The sequence below is a fragment of the Homalodisca vitripennis genome, chromosome 4 (assembly GCF_021130785.1).
Source record: "Homalodisca vitripennis isolate AUS2020 chromosome 4, UT_GWSS_2.1, whole genome shotgun sequence".
NCBI lineage: Eukaryota > Metazoa > Arthropoda > Insecta > Hemiptera > Cicadellidae > Homalodisca > Homalodisca vitripennis.
The window spans coordinates 130,128,544-130,145,715 of record NC_060210.1 but is presented as its reverse complement, the minus strand read 5'-3'; positions in this window follow the sequence as shown (position 1 = coordinate 130,145,715).

The window sequence follows — 17,172 nt, the reverse complement described above, 5'->3', positions numbered from 1 at the left end:
TTATTAAATAGTGCAGTTATTATAACTGTTATTTGGGTAGTAGTACTGAAATATATGACATAAAATACAACATTTTATTGCATCATCTCTTAAGGGATTCTTGAGTCGTCTCCTAATACTTAACATATTTTTTCCTTTGCTATGTTTCAAAATGTAGAACTTTTTCCTAACATAATATGCATCATAGCAGGGATGTTTTTGAGGTTCTAGATACTTTAAACTTATTTGTTATTTTATTTATAATATTTTATAAACGCAAAAAAGCTTATCAAATTAGTATTCACAAATCCTTGACACAATTGTAACAGCATAAATAGTTTTAAAATTACAAAAATTACAAATTGCAAATTGACAAACTACAAATTGCTAATAATTGACTTTTTACAAATTGAAATAAATAAATCAATAGACATAGTTACAAAAAAACATATAAAAATAGTCATTATATTGTATTTTCAATGAAATTAAATTACTTGAAAGAAATTAGAAGATTGAAATTAAACCGCGCGCCCCCGCCCACCCCTGCAGAGGTACCGTACACAATAGTTTTAATGTTGGCTCTGCTATAAACTATAATGTAAACCGTGATCCCATTTGGTTCTATTTTTGGATGTTCTACAGCTTGAACAGGCCAAATAAAAAGTTGCTAAATTAAAATTAATATTAAAAGTAATCAGGAGGTTAAACCAATTAAGACCCCTATCGATTATTGGTAATGTGTTTTGCATAGATTTTCTATTTTGAAAAGAGGTTTATTAGTTCATGATTTGCATCTAAATAAGCAAATAAAGCGTAGTATTGCCAGCTCAAATAACGTAACGATGGAGTTTCAGAACTAGCCTTGTACCTTTTGTCCCAAAATAATATTAGCACTTGCATCAAAAAGAATCAGTGTACCGAGTTTGAAGTTCTGTAACTTTTCTATCAAGAGTTATACAAAGACAGAAAGACAGACGGACAAACTGCCCTTTACCCTTTTGACCCCATAATAAATACACTTCTTCCTTGGACCAATAGTAACGTATTTGCCAAGTTTCAATTCTCTAGGATCTGTATATCAAAAGTTATCTCTCAGACGACACGATTGCAAGACTGCCCTTGCAGGTGCTTAATAATCTTAACTCTACTAATGCAATAATAATGTAATAAATCTTCAAACCAGGTTACGTAACGTTATATTTGCAGACCTGAGTCATTAGTCTCCCTGGAGCTGACAACAGTAACAGCGGTTTCTAGGTTAAGAATTTAAAGAACAGCAGAATCCTGTTTTACTAACAACTGACATTATTACGTAATCCAAACAGAGTGAAGTTCGTTTAAAGTTTAAGCTTTGGATATACATAATTATTGTTCTTCTTGTTTATTAAATACATTTTCTTTTTTTCAATAAGAATAATGGATAATAAAGTTTGTTTTCAATTAGGGTTCCATTTATCCAATTATGTCCACCATCAATATGGACTTGGCGGGAATACTTATTTCTCGCTGCATTTTTTGTTGAAACCGTTAGATGGTTATACAACCGTGTCAATGCAAGGTAGGGGTTCGCAACAATACGAGTAGCGTAACAGGCTACAGTGAGTAACTTGCAAGTAGTTGCATGTAGTATTTTAAGTTTGTAATTCATATAATTAGGCTACAGGTGTTACTATGTCGCACGTTAAAATTTAATATGAATTTTACAGAACTGATTTATCCTGTGGTTTTACATTCCCATCGTGGTTACCCATTAAACCAATGTATTGAGTTAGCAAACGATCAGTCAAATCCCATTAATGATCCGAATTCGATGTTGCTTATATATAAATTAAGCTGAAAGACTTGTACAGAAAATACAGAAACAGATACCTAGAAATAAATTCTTTCATTCCTTAAAGTGATAGGCTTGCTAACACTCAGATAGTACATTTAAATAAAATGTTTCGGAATTGTTGTTTTCAATCATTTTTTGAAACTGTCAATTTACTTTTTCTTAAATATACTGTTAAGAAAGCGTAGAATTAAGGAAATCAATTAAAAACTGTATGTAGCCCACACTTTTATACGATGGTAACACATCATCCACATAGGAGCAATGTTATTGAAGCTTTAATCCATTTTAGTTGTTGTTTTTGTAAGCGTCAATAGTGTGGTTCGATAAAAGGGCTGTCAATGTCTTGCCACTGTCCTTGCTCAGTGTACATCAGTCTGCAGTGTAATTCAGAGTGGTGACCACGTAATCTGAAAATTTGATACATTTCTGTAAAATAAATTATTTAAAAAAATGAAAAAAGAATGTTAAGGTGACTTTGTATACCAACCACTACCGAAAACCTGACAAGCATATTGCTTCCTTAAGCAGGATCCCTAAGGTGCTTGTCAATATGAACAATAATCCATTAGAACAATATTATGGCTTGTAGCGTAAAAGTGAAACAAATTATAAAAAAACATTTTACTCGAACAAACCACGTTAATTTTGTAATGAATTCTCTTGTAACGAAATTCAGGTCTGCGATGGTTAATCCTAAACACGAATAAATAAAAAAACCTAAATAAGACTAAATCGTCCTCAAGGTATTTTTCGAGTAAATTAAACATAATTATATTGAATTTAAAATTATTTTTCAAAACGGAGCATGCACGCAATATAAAATTAAACCACACTTCTCAATTCAATCCTTACAATAACGTTTTCAATTTATATATTGAGTCTTTTATTGAAGTTATATTATTACTTTATATCTTATGAAACGATAAGATGGAACAATTATGTTATACAATTTTTCCCCCCTTTCCTTAGTCAACTTACATCAATACCTTAATTTTTACATTAAAATTAGTTTGCTTTCATAGATTAATATTAATTTCATTTTTATCAATATTTTAAAAGACATAGAACACAGAAAGTTTTATGTTTGGCGGATCATGTAATTATTTTTACCGAGACCTAAAGCAGTTAAATTTATCAATTGATTATAAAAACATTTTATCAGGATTTCTCTAAAACTTGTCTTAGAATAAATCTCGAAATATAATTGTATTTTACACCAGCGGACAAAGCATCAGCACACAAAGAACGAAAAGGAAACCACCTCGACATTATCTAAAGAAAGTACGAGCAAATCTTGAAACATCTTAATTAAAAATACTTGCTTGCCTGTTGTTTCTTTCGTTACATCACGATCTTTTGAACCGTTTCACCAATGTAGCTTACGATGATTTTTCAACGAATCAAAGAAGTAAGTCTATTTTTCATTTTTAGTATCTATTTGAGTATTGCATTAAATATATTTAATCACAGGAAGAAAATAGATAAAGTCCTTGATGTCCTGGGACAGAGTACCAGAGTTTAAGAGAGCAAAGCGTAAAATTTTTACCTGTTAGCTCATTTATTAATGTTCATTAAGCTTGACTTCCTTATTAATAATTATCTGTGATACTTATCTATACATAATTGAGCGGTGCCTATTATGATAATCATTGCATTTCAAATAAAATCACACTCATTTATTTATTTTCTTCTATACTGGCTAGTATTTTAGAGTCCTTGTTGAATTTACAACTTAAATAAAGTTTTATCTAAAGAAACTTACAAGGATATGAATACTATTCCGGACATTTGCCATCGTTCAGCGATAAAAAACAATCAATGACATTACGTTTCGAGATCTGCAATCTTGTCTCTTCCTCAGGTGATTACCTAACCTATGTGGTACCCAACAGGTTGACTTGAAACTTGTTAAATATTTGCGTTGGTTGAAGGAAAAATTCTATTGGTTTTGGTAAAAAAAATTAAAAAAAGTTCAAAAAGGACAGTACATAAAGTTTGAAAATCGTGCCGTGTTATTGTTTCCTACGATACTATTTTATGTGGGTATTTTCACATTCTACAAAGACTATTCTACTATTGTTAATTTTATTGTTGAACATTAGAAGAAGAAGAATTTGAGAACGAGTGAGTTTAAGAGAGATTAGTTGAGAGAACTTACGAAAATGTAGAAAAGAAAAGCTGAAAGTGGTTTTACAGATTTCTTGGTCGTTTTAACTACTATTTCCCTATTTCAGAGTCAATATTCTCTTACGATCTGAACACTTAGATCTTTACAATGATTAAAGTGGTTACGAAATGTTTAGTTCACTGTCAATAGACGACTGACCAATTGATACGGTGTTCACATTTTACTTTTTTGTTAGACAGAGGGAAGCATTCAAGGTAAAAGACCTTCAAAGTTGATTTTTGTGAATCTTCATTTCAAATTAGTTCCATAGGTCCCAATAACATCCGGTTCTATCATAATTTTGGTTTTGGTTTAATGAGCATTTATTAAAAATTATCAAAGAGTAATAGTAAAGAAGCCGAGAAACAATTTACATTGAACTCGTAAAAGCACATTACATTAAAAATATACTTTAGAGCAATTTATTGTATCACTTAAAAATGTTTTCCTCTAATAAAATCATTTGAAAACTACATAATTACACCATTGCATTTTTTACGAAGAAAACACGGCTTATACAATATTGTTTTAAATATATTTCAAGTTTATCTTATATTTTAATTAACTACTAGCTTATTCAGTACGACCATGCTTGTAAAGTGAACAATTTGAAAGCAAATATACAGTTGCGTGAAAATATAGCTAACTCTAGAACATAAATTTGCACTTTATGATATAAATATGCACTTTAAGCCTTTTACGGAAAGAGGCGAAAAGCAGATATTACTGATAACTTCCAGGGCGAGGGAAAAACTTTCGTATGCACAAAGGCAATCTTGATGTGTCATACTTTGTTGTTTGGATAATTTTAAGGACATTATGGAACAACTACTCGACCAAGTTACGTGAACCAATTTTAGATTTAAGTTAAGATGATCCAAATTTTACAAAACAACAAGTGAAGTTTCAGAGTTAGCTCAGAGTTTAATATGAGCAGTTTGAATTATTTAAAAGTTAGATATTAAAATAACTCATAAAGAAAAACATTGAACTGAGAATTTTCCGCATGTCCTGACATTTTGTATACGTACTGTATTAAAAACATGTTGTAGATGTTAAACTTATTTTTCCTCAATATAGACTCCAAATGCCATGGGAGAAGTGCTGGTAAAACTGAAAGAAAGAGCATATTAAAGTTGCTATTGAAAGAGGAATAAATGGCCTCGGTGCCTTAAAAGAAGAACTCTCTTAAAGAGTCTAGAATAATTATAAACGGATAAAGATAATGTGTCTCCAGGTGGTTTCACTTCTGGCTTGTTTACCTTCCAGTAGAACTATTAGAACACTGGGTACAGCAAAAACCGATCGATGTCACTTAAATCTGGGCAACCTTATGGATGTCAGCAGCAGCACATCACTAAACGCAAATGTCAAGTTATCGGCGTCCATGTATAGATTGATAGATCTCCGGGTAAATCTTAAAAAGTCATACATTTATTCAAAACATATTTTCTAAAAGCCAAAATTAATTGCACCTCTTAAAAAGAATTCTACATGGTTAATAGTACCCTCCTAGGTTCTGTAATGTTTCTTATTATAATTTTCATTATTTAATTCCACTTCTGTTGTAGGTACGAAATGAAAACTATAATTTCTGCCTGTATAATGCACACAAAAATAACATTTTAAATACTCCCATTAATTTGTTAAATACACAAAAATAAATAATTACAGTTAGGCACAACATTAATAAAACATAACTTAAAAATAAAAACATTTTCGTCTAGACGAACCTTTTGTGATACAAAGTTTATTACTGAAGAAGTTTTATTCAGAGCCTGAGAAGGGAAAACAAACTTCTTCAGTATTGCCCTCACAGGTTTCTAATTAAAATCAACAACACGTGTTTTGTTTGAGCCCATGAAGCGACGCGACACGGAGGTCGCGCTTATATTTCTTTGTTAACAAAATATTATATCCGCCGTAACCCGCTGAAGTATCAACAAAACCAAGCTCAATTCCTTCGCTAATTGTGTAATACGATAAACAATGCTTTTATGTCAGGCTTACAACATTATTAGATTTTAGGAGTATGTATGAGATGAAGTGGGTGAACTAAACCCAAATTAAATACTAAATCCTTCATAAAAATAGTGATTCATAAAGTGAGTGGATGGTGATAAAGATTTAAAAGGTTATAGGATATAAAAAATAAGAAAAGTGGTTCAGATTACTATATTTTCCATCGATACGAATTAATTAAAGATATATACCAAGTAATAATGTGGAAAACATGTGGAAAACATGTGGAAAACATCATTTCTGAAAACATGTGCGCTCACTAATTGCATTTAAATTTTCGGAAAGTGGGAGAAAATGGCTTGTTACTCACAGAAAAATAAAGTTGCCGTGGATTGTTGGAATGTCTCCAGCTTCCTCCTCTTCATCTAAATCTAATTACCTTTTGTAACTGTGTTACAATTCCAAATCCTTACAGCAGAAATCGTTTATTTATAATCAGTTTAAATCTAAGAATAACTATTAATAAAATATTCGGGCTGGCTTTCATTTCATTGCAACCAGTTTATTCACGTCTATGCTTCATTTATAGTAATAAATACTATAAATCTATATTATATATATATATATATATATATATATAATATAAACGTACTGAAAAATATTCTGGTTAAAAAAAAACAAATAATAATAGACGCTTCTTCATAATACGGAACTTACAACTTCCGTAATATGTTAACTTCGTAATCGGAAACAACAATTTTACGTTTCGTAAGTACGTACAATAATTGTTTGGCCACAGAATGCCACACAAAGATTCAAACTAGAATTAATGTAGATTTTATAGAACTGACTGACTAACACAATATCGCCACAATACACGTATTTTTTCCTTGTTGCAGTAATATGAGAAGCGGTTCCGGATCTGTACTTTATATTATTGATCTCCACCCCCCCCAAAAATGACAATCAGTATTACTACGTTATCAATTATAATACATAGTTCAGCTAAGATAAAAATAACTATTTGAATTTTGTAAAAGAAATTTATTCTTGAGTAAACAGTTAAAATCATAAAAGAATCCCATATATAAATAGTTACAAAAGTGTATGTAAGTTAATAAATGGTTTAAACATACTTTTCCATTTTATACTTCGTATTACTTATTCTACCTATAACATACAACCAAATTATTGAATAAACCCATCCCACTATAGCTACATTACGTGGAGACTCTTTAAGTTCATTTGGTATTACGGATTAAAGGCTTAATCCACAAAGCGAGCTTGTCTATCCTTTTGTTATCTTTATGTCATAGAAAAAATAGAAGAAAAACCTTAGAGATAACTAAACGACCTATGTACACAATACCAGCAGTACGAAATTTCTTGTACGTGGTATAAGTACACGACCTACTTCTGATTTTAATAAAATAAACTGTATTATTCCTGGTAAATAGTTAAGTTTGTATGAAGAGTTGTTGTAGAGTTACAAACTAAATAAAACTTCACTTCGTAAACTGGTTAGTGCTTAAGTGCTTTGGAAACTCTATCCACTTTGTACTGCTGCAATTCGGGTTATGTTCTAACTGGGAGTCACGTTTTGGATCTGAGAGGAACTAAAGGTAAATTTCCGTAATCGTATTGGCACACATGCATTGAGATTAGTTTGAACAAAGCTTTGCTATTGATCGGTATATTTCAATTTTCTACTTAAGAAAATTTTGCATTTACATAATTATTTAAATCTATTAAATGGAAAATAGCTGTTTACAACGATATATTTTTACTATCCCAGTATATATTTTACATTAGTAACTGAGCGTTTAGTGACGCCCTCTCTCCAATCCTAATGAAACCAGATTTCTACCTGTTTAAACACACGACAACTGTCGAACGAGTTAGAGGGTTAAAATAGGTGTACACCATATCTACTACCACTATATCGAAATTCAAAATTGAAAACCTCGATCAACAGAGAGTCACTTCGCGAAAGTGAAGTGTCGCAGGGTGACCCGAAGTCACAAGTATGTTTAATATTGTAAATAACGCATTTATTGATGTTTTTTTACTTTTCAACTGATTTTATTAATAATATTATTATTCAAATAGCATTTAAAGGTAACTTTACTTGGATAAATATACATATTTTATGTACTTTACCACTTTTTATCTATCTACAAAATGCAATACGTTTTGTCGCTGCCATCAAACTTCAACTGAAAAGTATATTCAAGTTTCTAACAATGAACATTTGAAAATTATAGAATAAAAATAAAGAAAAGAAAATGTGGATGGAAATAAAAATGTACGTAGAAAAGTTACACATAAATATAATATGCTCAAAAGGGTAGAATAAGCAAATGTTTTACACAATTAAAAATTAAGTGAGGACCGTTTCCTCCCAGAAAATATTGAGAAGTTAGATAACTGCTACATACCTACAGATTTTGATTTTCAAAGTCATATTAAAATACAAGACATATAAAATTTACGTTCTTAACTATTTTAATGTTCAATATTTACATCTAAAGCAACAAACGTAACCCATAGTTTTTTTAACACTCAAGGCTATGATACATTCTATAAGGCGTAGTTACGGTTGAATCACTTCTGAACTAATCTATTGTTATTATAGTATTAAACTATAACTCTATGAACACAATATAATTTCACTAAAATTTGGATTCAGTCATAGATGACTTTTTGATGACTGATGAATTGCAAGGGGGCATTAAATGGCCTAACGGAATTTAAAGATACAGTTATCGCACAGTGGACAGAGAGGCAATAAAGTTAATTCTTAGACCCATAGAAACCTATATGTATCCAGTATACTTCATAAATTACTTTTATTTCTCCTTACTTTCATCGTAAAAACTATTTTTCTATCTCAACTGATGATTTTCTAAGACCCAGACCCTCTTCTACCACCATCAATACCAGAATGAGGGATCTCCTCACATAAATCCTGTGCGATAACTCCTGATAGAAAGACCTCAGGGATCAAAACTTGGTATGTTGATTTCTATTGTTTGTTTCTTGTGTATTGTTTTATTCACCGTATGTTTTAGGAATCCATAAATGCAAATACACATATTACCTTTTGGTTGCTTCATGGCCAACAGATGTATCGTAAATGGTTTTAGGTTTAAACTAACAATACGTGGTTAGTGCCACAATAATGTTTGTTGTTTTAAGTAAAATCTAGCCATTATAATCTGTATACATTAGGCTGGCTGCATTACATTTTGTAAATATACTGTTATCATTGTTTCTTGGATAATAATTATATTTTCTAAAAGAAAACCTGAAAGATTTTTGTCTGTCTACTTCAATATCTTCTTCCAGTGTATTTTATTGGTTAAAAACTCTGTAAATTTTAAAACTATTAGTTCACCCGTAACCATTAACTTAGAGCTGTTTAAACATAAACGCAATTTCGTAAATAAAACATTTTTTAATTGTACATCATGGACTGCTGATTTTACATAGTGCTTGAGGCAGAAGTTTCAAAATTAGAATGGAGCAACTGAAGTAAATTTAGTTACATAAGCGACCGCTAAAGTGTTTGAGCCGTCCACTAACAACCAATACATGTCAGTTTGCCATCAGCGCGAACTAGGCTCTCTTTTCTTGAGTGTTTCTAATGTCAGTCTTCAGCAGCAGAGTGTCGTACGTTTCCTCTTCGATTCTTGTTTTTGTTTTGGGCGAGTAATTGAACGTGCAAGCACACTGGCGAATTAAATCGACATTTTCGATCTATCCGCGGCGAAACCTTTCTTCAATCCGCGTTCATCTACGTTTACAATGTGCGTAAAACAATAAAATGTAGGTAAAACGTAGAAGTACTCCAGACCACATATTGTTGCGTAGCAGGCTTCTCACTGCGAAGTCATAAGAGCTTTCTTTACAGCATTTTGGAGTAACTGGCTTATCTCAGTATCTGAATAGATGCCTTGATCCAATTTAAGAAAAAAAAAAAAAAAAAAAAAAAAACGCCAAGCGAAGAATTATCATTTAATGCATTTAACAAGTTTTCAAAATTAAAAGTTGTCCACTATACCAAAAGAAGATATGGTATCACGTTGTCTTCCATAACCAAAAGGAGGTTTTCTATTACAGCAAGAGAAGAGTTAATATTGTTTGATATAGCAAAAAAGTGTTGACACTTAAAGTTGACCACTATACCAAGAGATGAGTTTAATGTTGTCTAGATAAGTGGTGTAATAAAAGTAAATATCTCCTCCGGGTACTAAGATAACAGCAGAGCGTCACGGTCCCACGTGTCACTTGATATGAAAGGTGTAAGTACAAACATAAAAAGTTTTACACAGCATTAATAAAGTCGTTCCACGGAGATGTGACGCAGCGGCGATGACGTGCGATCATTAACGACGAGTTGGAAGGTTGATTGTTCACATAAATGCGGCCTCACCATCCTCTCTCCTCACCACCCCTCATCCAACTCGGTCATGGTAATTGCCTCCCTTTACCTGCATCCAATTACAAACCGCGCAACAGTTACTGTTTATTTTGTTTTTAACGCACAATTGAGTGATCGAATCCCGGTTAAAAATACAAATAATCATGTTAAATCAATAAACTTTCAGTTTAAAAATCAAACGAAACCTCCAAAACCAAATGGAAAACATTTTTCAAATCGTATGTGTTTAAAGAAACACAATTTATTTTAGGGCAGTAAATAATTAATACGTTCATGGTTTGGTTCTCTTAACAAATATAAAAATAATTATGAACCTAGGGTATGTAATTGAACCTTTTCAAATAATGATGAAAATAACTAAATAATTATTAATTTAATGATGACTTCATATGAAGATCCCAAATAATTCTAACTTAATACTTAGCTTCCTCTTGGTCTAAGGCAAAGAAGCTCTATTTTAAGCTAAAAAGGTCGAAGTGTAGTTCATTTGTATGTACGATAACTTTTTATATAAAGTTCATAGAGGCTTTGTATATTTGTTCCTTATGGGGTAAGAACTTTGATTTTTATATAAAAATGTCGAAAGGCAGCAGAAATAGGTAATAACTTCTTCAGTAATTTCGGTACCCATACTACGACTAACGTCACATTAGTTCGTTACGTTGTCAGGTCCTTCGAATCTCAGAACTGCGGTTTATTTTGTCCCCTTTCATTTTACGTTCGATATAATTTATCAATACACGTTTTAAATTATTAAACAAGTTACAAGATGAACTTACAATTTCGAACTTATTTCGCTCCTAATTCTCCAATTCCAACTGTGGGGAAAAATGTACAACTCACTGGTATGTAGAAAATTAGACTAACCCTTAATCACTAAATTATAATCAGTAATATCAGTGAAAAATGATGCTTGATTATTAGCTAAAATAACCCTCTTAGCCTATGCATATATATATATAAGCATATATATATGCTTATACTTTGCTGTGAATGGCAATTGTCAAAAAATCACTTCATAGCATTTTTACAAACATTTTTGTTAATAACTTGAAATATTTGATGGGTTTGTTCAATGGAATAAGTACGAATGGAAATTATTTAACACTGCACTTATCTAACGCACAGGTAAATAATAACAACATTTTAATATTTAGCAATGATCAGGGTTTATTTTGCCTTTTTTAATCTTTTCTTACATTTTGCTAACCATCTGCTTCTTAATGTAGTAAATTATGTAGCCCGGCAATTTTGCTGTCACACAATATGTGAGAGATACCTGTATGTATCGGAAATGTGTAAACTCTAATAAAAGTTTGTAATATGTACAAACTAAACATTGTTCATAAACATTCTGCTTGAATAAATACGAGATTTCGAAACGCTGCAACGATTAAAAGCCCGTTTCAACTAACCACAATGTCCCGATGGAATGTGGGAGTATTGTCTGTACAGTCGCATTATCAGTCGCATAACTGCTTTTATAGCCCCAGAAAATCCCGGCGAATAAAGCAAAACTCATCGGTGAACGATATTTCTTTGTTGGAGTGTATTTTATGTATGAAGAAGGAATTTAAAATAAAACCAAACCGTTTCTTTATTTTTGTTTGTTTGTTTGTTTAAAGGTACTTAATCCAATTCATTTAAATGGTTTGCAGACTATAGAAAATGCATACGGCATAATGCCACGCACATAAAATTACGGACAATCATCCGAATATAAATAAAAACGCAACATACAAATGCGGTATATTTCATTCGGTAGTTTAAAAGCAGATTTTAATAAATGTTATAAGTATAACACCAATGACAAGGAGCCTCTCATTTGTGACCATTTATTTAACTAGTTAAGTAAAATATACGAGACCTTTAAATAATCGGTTTTTATTTAAACTAAAATTCAAATAAATAAAAAATAACCACAATGGATTTATATCTGAAATATTATACTCTTATAAAAATCAATAATTTTCACAAAATTAATGATATTATTTACGTAAAATGAAATCATTAATGTCTATTCAAGATATTGTGTTCAATTTCAATATAAAAAATATTATAATAATAAGGAATATAAAATATACTGTATAATATTCTAATTATAAAATGAAAACCGTTCCGTCAGACATATCTAATACGATTTGGTGTTTTACGCGATTTAAATAATGAGCATTTAGACGTTTTGGAGTATTTTTATTTTGCAGTGTGTGAAGATCTATATTTTAAAACTTAGAGGTATAAAGAGTAAACGAATTACGATTTATGTTAGTAATAATAATTTGGCTAAATTAGTTAACATATTCTTCTCTATCTTCCAAGTACAAAGACAAAATCTGATGTACGTTCCTTTAAAATCAATATCGACTATTTACTTTTAAAAGATCTCTCACTATATTTATTATTGTATTATTGAATGTTTCAAAAAAATAAAACTAAAAGATGCTATTAAGTGTTTATACAATTTTTAATACAATATTATAGCGTACCTTTGTTGTTTGACACCGTAATGCAAAAAAGTAAATATAAATGAGCTTACAAAGTAAATATTCTAATATAAATACTAAAATCTAAGATAGTCAATTATTCTTCATTTTATCTATTTTCAGAAAATATATAATAGTAACCAAGGTTTCTTGAATAAAATATGTATATATTGTAAAAACCACAAATAACTTACTAATCGAAAAGCTAATTTTTGTTATAATTGTTGTTTTGTTGTTATAACTGTTGCAAAAATTGAAAATACAATTTTACCCTCGAATCAGTTGTTCTTTTTGTTTGAAATAGCATATAAATAGTGGTGGACGTGCTGATTTATGTACTATATGAACTGTCAGAACACGTGCTTGTCAGATCTACATTATAATGTCGATTGGTAGTTCAAGGACAACAGCGTATTAGTGTGGACCTTTCTCTTTAGTACGCAGCTAGTCTCTCTTTTGTAAACAACACCGTTTAGTTAGAGCCTACGTTCGCGTTGTTTTTGTTTTTGTGTTTGCCGGTTGAAATATTTAGTGTAATAGTAGAGCAACGAATTACTGTAAAAATTTCACTTTAAACTTGGAAAAACTGTTACTTAACCTTATAATTTACGGGAATACGTAAGTGTAGGGCACTGAATGTTTACCACGGGAACGTATTTTTTAAAATGATTAAACCGTTTTAAATATGGCAGACAAGACTTTGAGGACGATTCGTGCCCAGATCGTCCTTCAACGTCTAAAACGGTAGAAATTGTCAAAAACTCGCTAATTTCACTTTGTTTGACCGTTGATTTAGCGTTTACGCAATTGGTAAAACTGTAGGTATATATAGAATGTGTACGTCAAATTCCTAATAAAAAGTTTAACAAGCGAAAAGCGCGTGCTAAACTTATGTCTCAAATTTTCACCTTTGAACAACAAGAAGCTCGCAAAAATATTTTTACTAACACTTTGTACGTGGTTGAAAATTACTCCAAAATCTTTGATACTACAATAACGTGTGATGAACCGTGGTTTTTTATTAGGAGCCGGAAACGAAGCGCCAGTCTACGCACTGTAAGAGCCCAACTTCTCGCCTTAAGAGCCAAAAAAGCTCGAATAATCAAGTGAAATTGTAGTCAATGATGAATTTTTTTATATCGATGGGATTAAGTACCTTAACTGGATTCCTAAAGGTTAAAAATTAATAAATATTACCTCTACAATAGTAATTTCTAAACTACATCAAAGAGTAAGGAAAAAAAACGCTCCAAAATGTGGAACGATAAATTATTGGTTCTTCACTAAGACAATGTGCCAGCTCATTCCACGTTATCTATCAAAATTTTCCTAGCCAAGTGCAGTATCCCAGTATTAAACTTCCACCTTATTCGCCAGATTTTGCACAATGTTACTTCTTCCTGTTCCGTAGGGTGAAATCTGGATTAAAAGGGACAATGTCTGAGTTTCTGGAAGCTATAAAAGAGAAAGCGGCACGTGTCTTGAGGAGCTGACAGAAGATGACTTCCAGCACTGTTTCCAACGGTGGAACATTCACATGGAGCCTGATTTAAAAAATGAGTCTTGTTATTTAATAGCCATACCTCGTATTTTAATAATTTATCTTGCTTACATAATCGTTGTAAACTTCTAGTGTTTAATATGAGGTTTAGTGATAGAATGGACTTGAAAAACTTATCTTCGTCTGTACAATAAATATATTTTTAATTTCATTTGATTTCAATTCCGATAACGGCAAGGGAAGGCTCAGTAGGTAAATAAGGAGGAAATTGTTAAATGATTCGTCTCGTATCTAGAGAGTGTTGATGTAAATGGAGGGAATTCCCAGTTGGCTAACCCCGCTTCGCCCTACTGGGTTCGGGTATTAGCCGTCTATGAGGGAGACTGTATTGGCTTATTTCCCTTGTGGGAATCAGCCAACACTTAGCACTTAGAGATTAATATTCAGAACATATAAAATCCCCTTTGTACTAATTATATTCTTGATACAAAGAAAGAATATTAATTTATTGATTCTATACAATTCTTTTTTTCCGTAAGTGTTTGTGTTGTAAAAATAATTATAAATGAATAGTAATCTATGTTTTAACTTTACAAAATCAATTTAGTTCCTTCATACCAGAAACGTATTATTAAATGTACAAAATTACCGATCCTTTTGTGAACAATTTAAAAGTTTGTAGCTATTCCAGATCAGTATCTTCAATTAACATTTTAACTGTTAAGATTTTACATGACAGCACATTTTTTATAAACAATTTTTCATAAATTTTATCTGAAATTTTTATATACGACGTTCTTACTAGTAGCGTAACACAACTGATAGCAGCAAACTTGTGATGTTGCAGACTCTAATATAAATATATTATTATTGCCATTAGTATTGTCTGAATAATTCATAAATGAATTACTTGTTTCTAGCGTACTCAACAGATCGACACAACTTCTAGATAGACAAACTTTGTGTCAGCAGTTTGATAAAGAAGTGCCATGTAGCAGCATACTACATGATACCAACAGCTACACACAATTTCCGTCAGCAGTTTGACAAAGAACTGCCGTGTAGCAGCAGGCTTTATGATACCAACAGCTAGACACAATTTCTGTCAGCAGTTTGACAAAGAAGTGCCGTGTAGCAGCAGACTATATGATACCAACAGCTAGACACAATTTCTGTCAGCGGCTTGACAAAGAAGTGCCGTGTAGCATCAGAATTTACGATACCAACAGCTAGACACAATTTCTGTCAGCAGTTTGACAAAGAAGTGCCGTGTAGCAGCAGACTACTACTGCCAGCAGCGAGGTGTTGTGCGGCTGCTCCCGCTGATCGATCTTGTCGCCTAGCAACTGCATAGCCTCTGCTTGTTCTAACGTAATTCGCTTAATGGTAATCACGACTGTTTCACATAATTCTACCGATTAATGTGACTGCCATTGGAGACCAAACATCACTGATCACATGTTTCATCGAACTCTTCATACTTTGTTTTTGTCTGAAGGCGATATTTTAACCGCTGTAAATAATTGATAAATCTGGATTGTCTAATAGCATAGTGCGTGCATTATAATAATTACTCAGCAATTTTATTACTATAAACCCTTTGTGTAGATACTATTTCCCCATAATATCTGACATTTGTACATTAGTATCTCTTACACTAAACATTTTACAACGTAATTAAATAATTTTATGGTATTACCAAATATATATTTATTAGAAAGATTCAAAATTGTTTGAGATACAACATTTATTGAATGCAAAAGTAACAACTTAAAGATTACAAGTTTTAGAATTAAGCCTTTGCACTGCCATTGTCATAACTGTCTTATGAGTTTTTATGGGTCATAACGTGTCTAAATATTGTTACCACAATTAAGGTTTATTTCGTAATTAGATTATTTAGCGGTTAATGCAGGAAAATTGGCATCTTAATTCACCATTGTTGAAAGAAGAAAGTCCTTGTAAAATAGCATAAAAGCTCACTTTTATTTATTGTTAAAGAAAAGCATAATGAGAAATTATAGTGCTAATTTGATTTTACCGGAAATTGATTTTCATAGTACTTGTGAAATTTATTTATAATTTTGAAAAAAATAATATATAAATCATAATTTTAAATTCGAGTCAAATAAGGTTAATATGAATTCCTCTCTCGTTTCTGTAAGAACGTTTTATGTATAATAAAAAATTTAATTTCCAATGAAACGTGTGTACTTTTATTAATTTATTAGCATCAAGCCTTTGTTTATATATATTTTAATACTATAAATTCTACATCTTATGAAGCGATTAATATTTTAAAAACTAACCTTTAGAAATAAACGAGCAAAACTTTGTGTCCTGGATTATGAAATAAATCTACTAAAAACAAGGAAATGAGGTGGCGGTTTACAGAAAAAACCATAACAATTTACTTTCCTCCTTTTATAACGTGGAAAGTTACTTGATCCCCTAGCTCAACGGTTGTGTGTTGTGTTGTCTGAAGCCTAGGGCATGACTGTACTTCCGCTTCCTTTTTAAAGAACAATGAACGAAGGCCTTTATTTCATATCATAAACAAATGTGTTGTCTTTGAAAATTGTTCAAAATAATGAAGCAACTATATTATTCAAAATAATAACATCTCTAATGAATTTATCTATCTAATGAATTACACTACAGAGCGCTTACTTTTTCCGATTCAATTATTTTGTATTCGGCCGTATCTGTCACATATGCGTTTAAATAAGCAAACTAACACATGATCGAAAGACCAAATACCTGTCAAACGACTTTTATTTACATTAAATTGTATAAATGGCA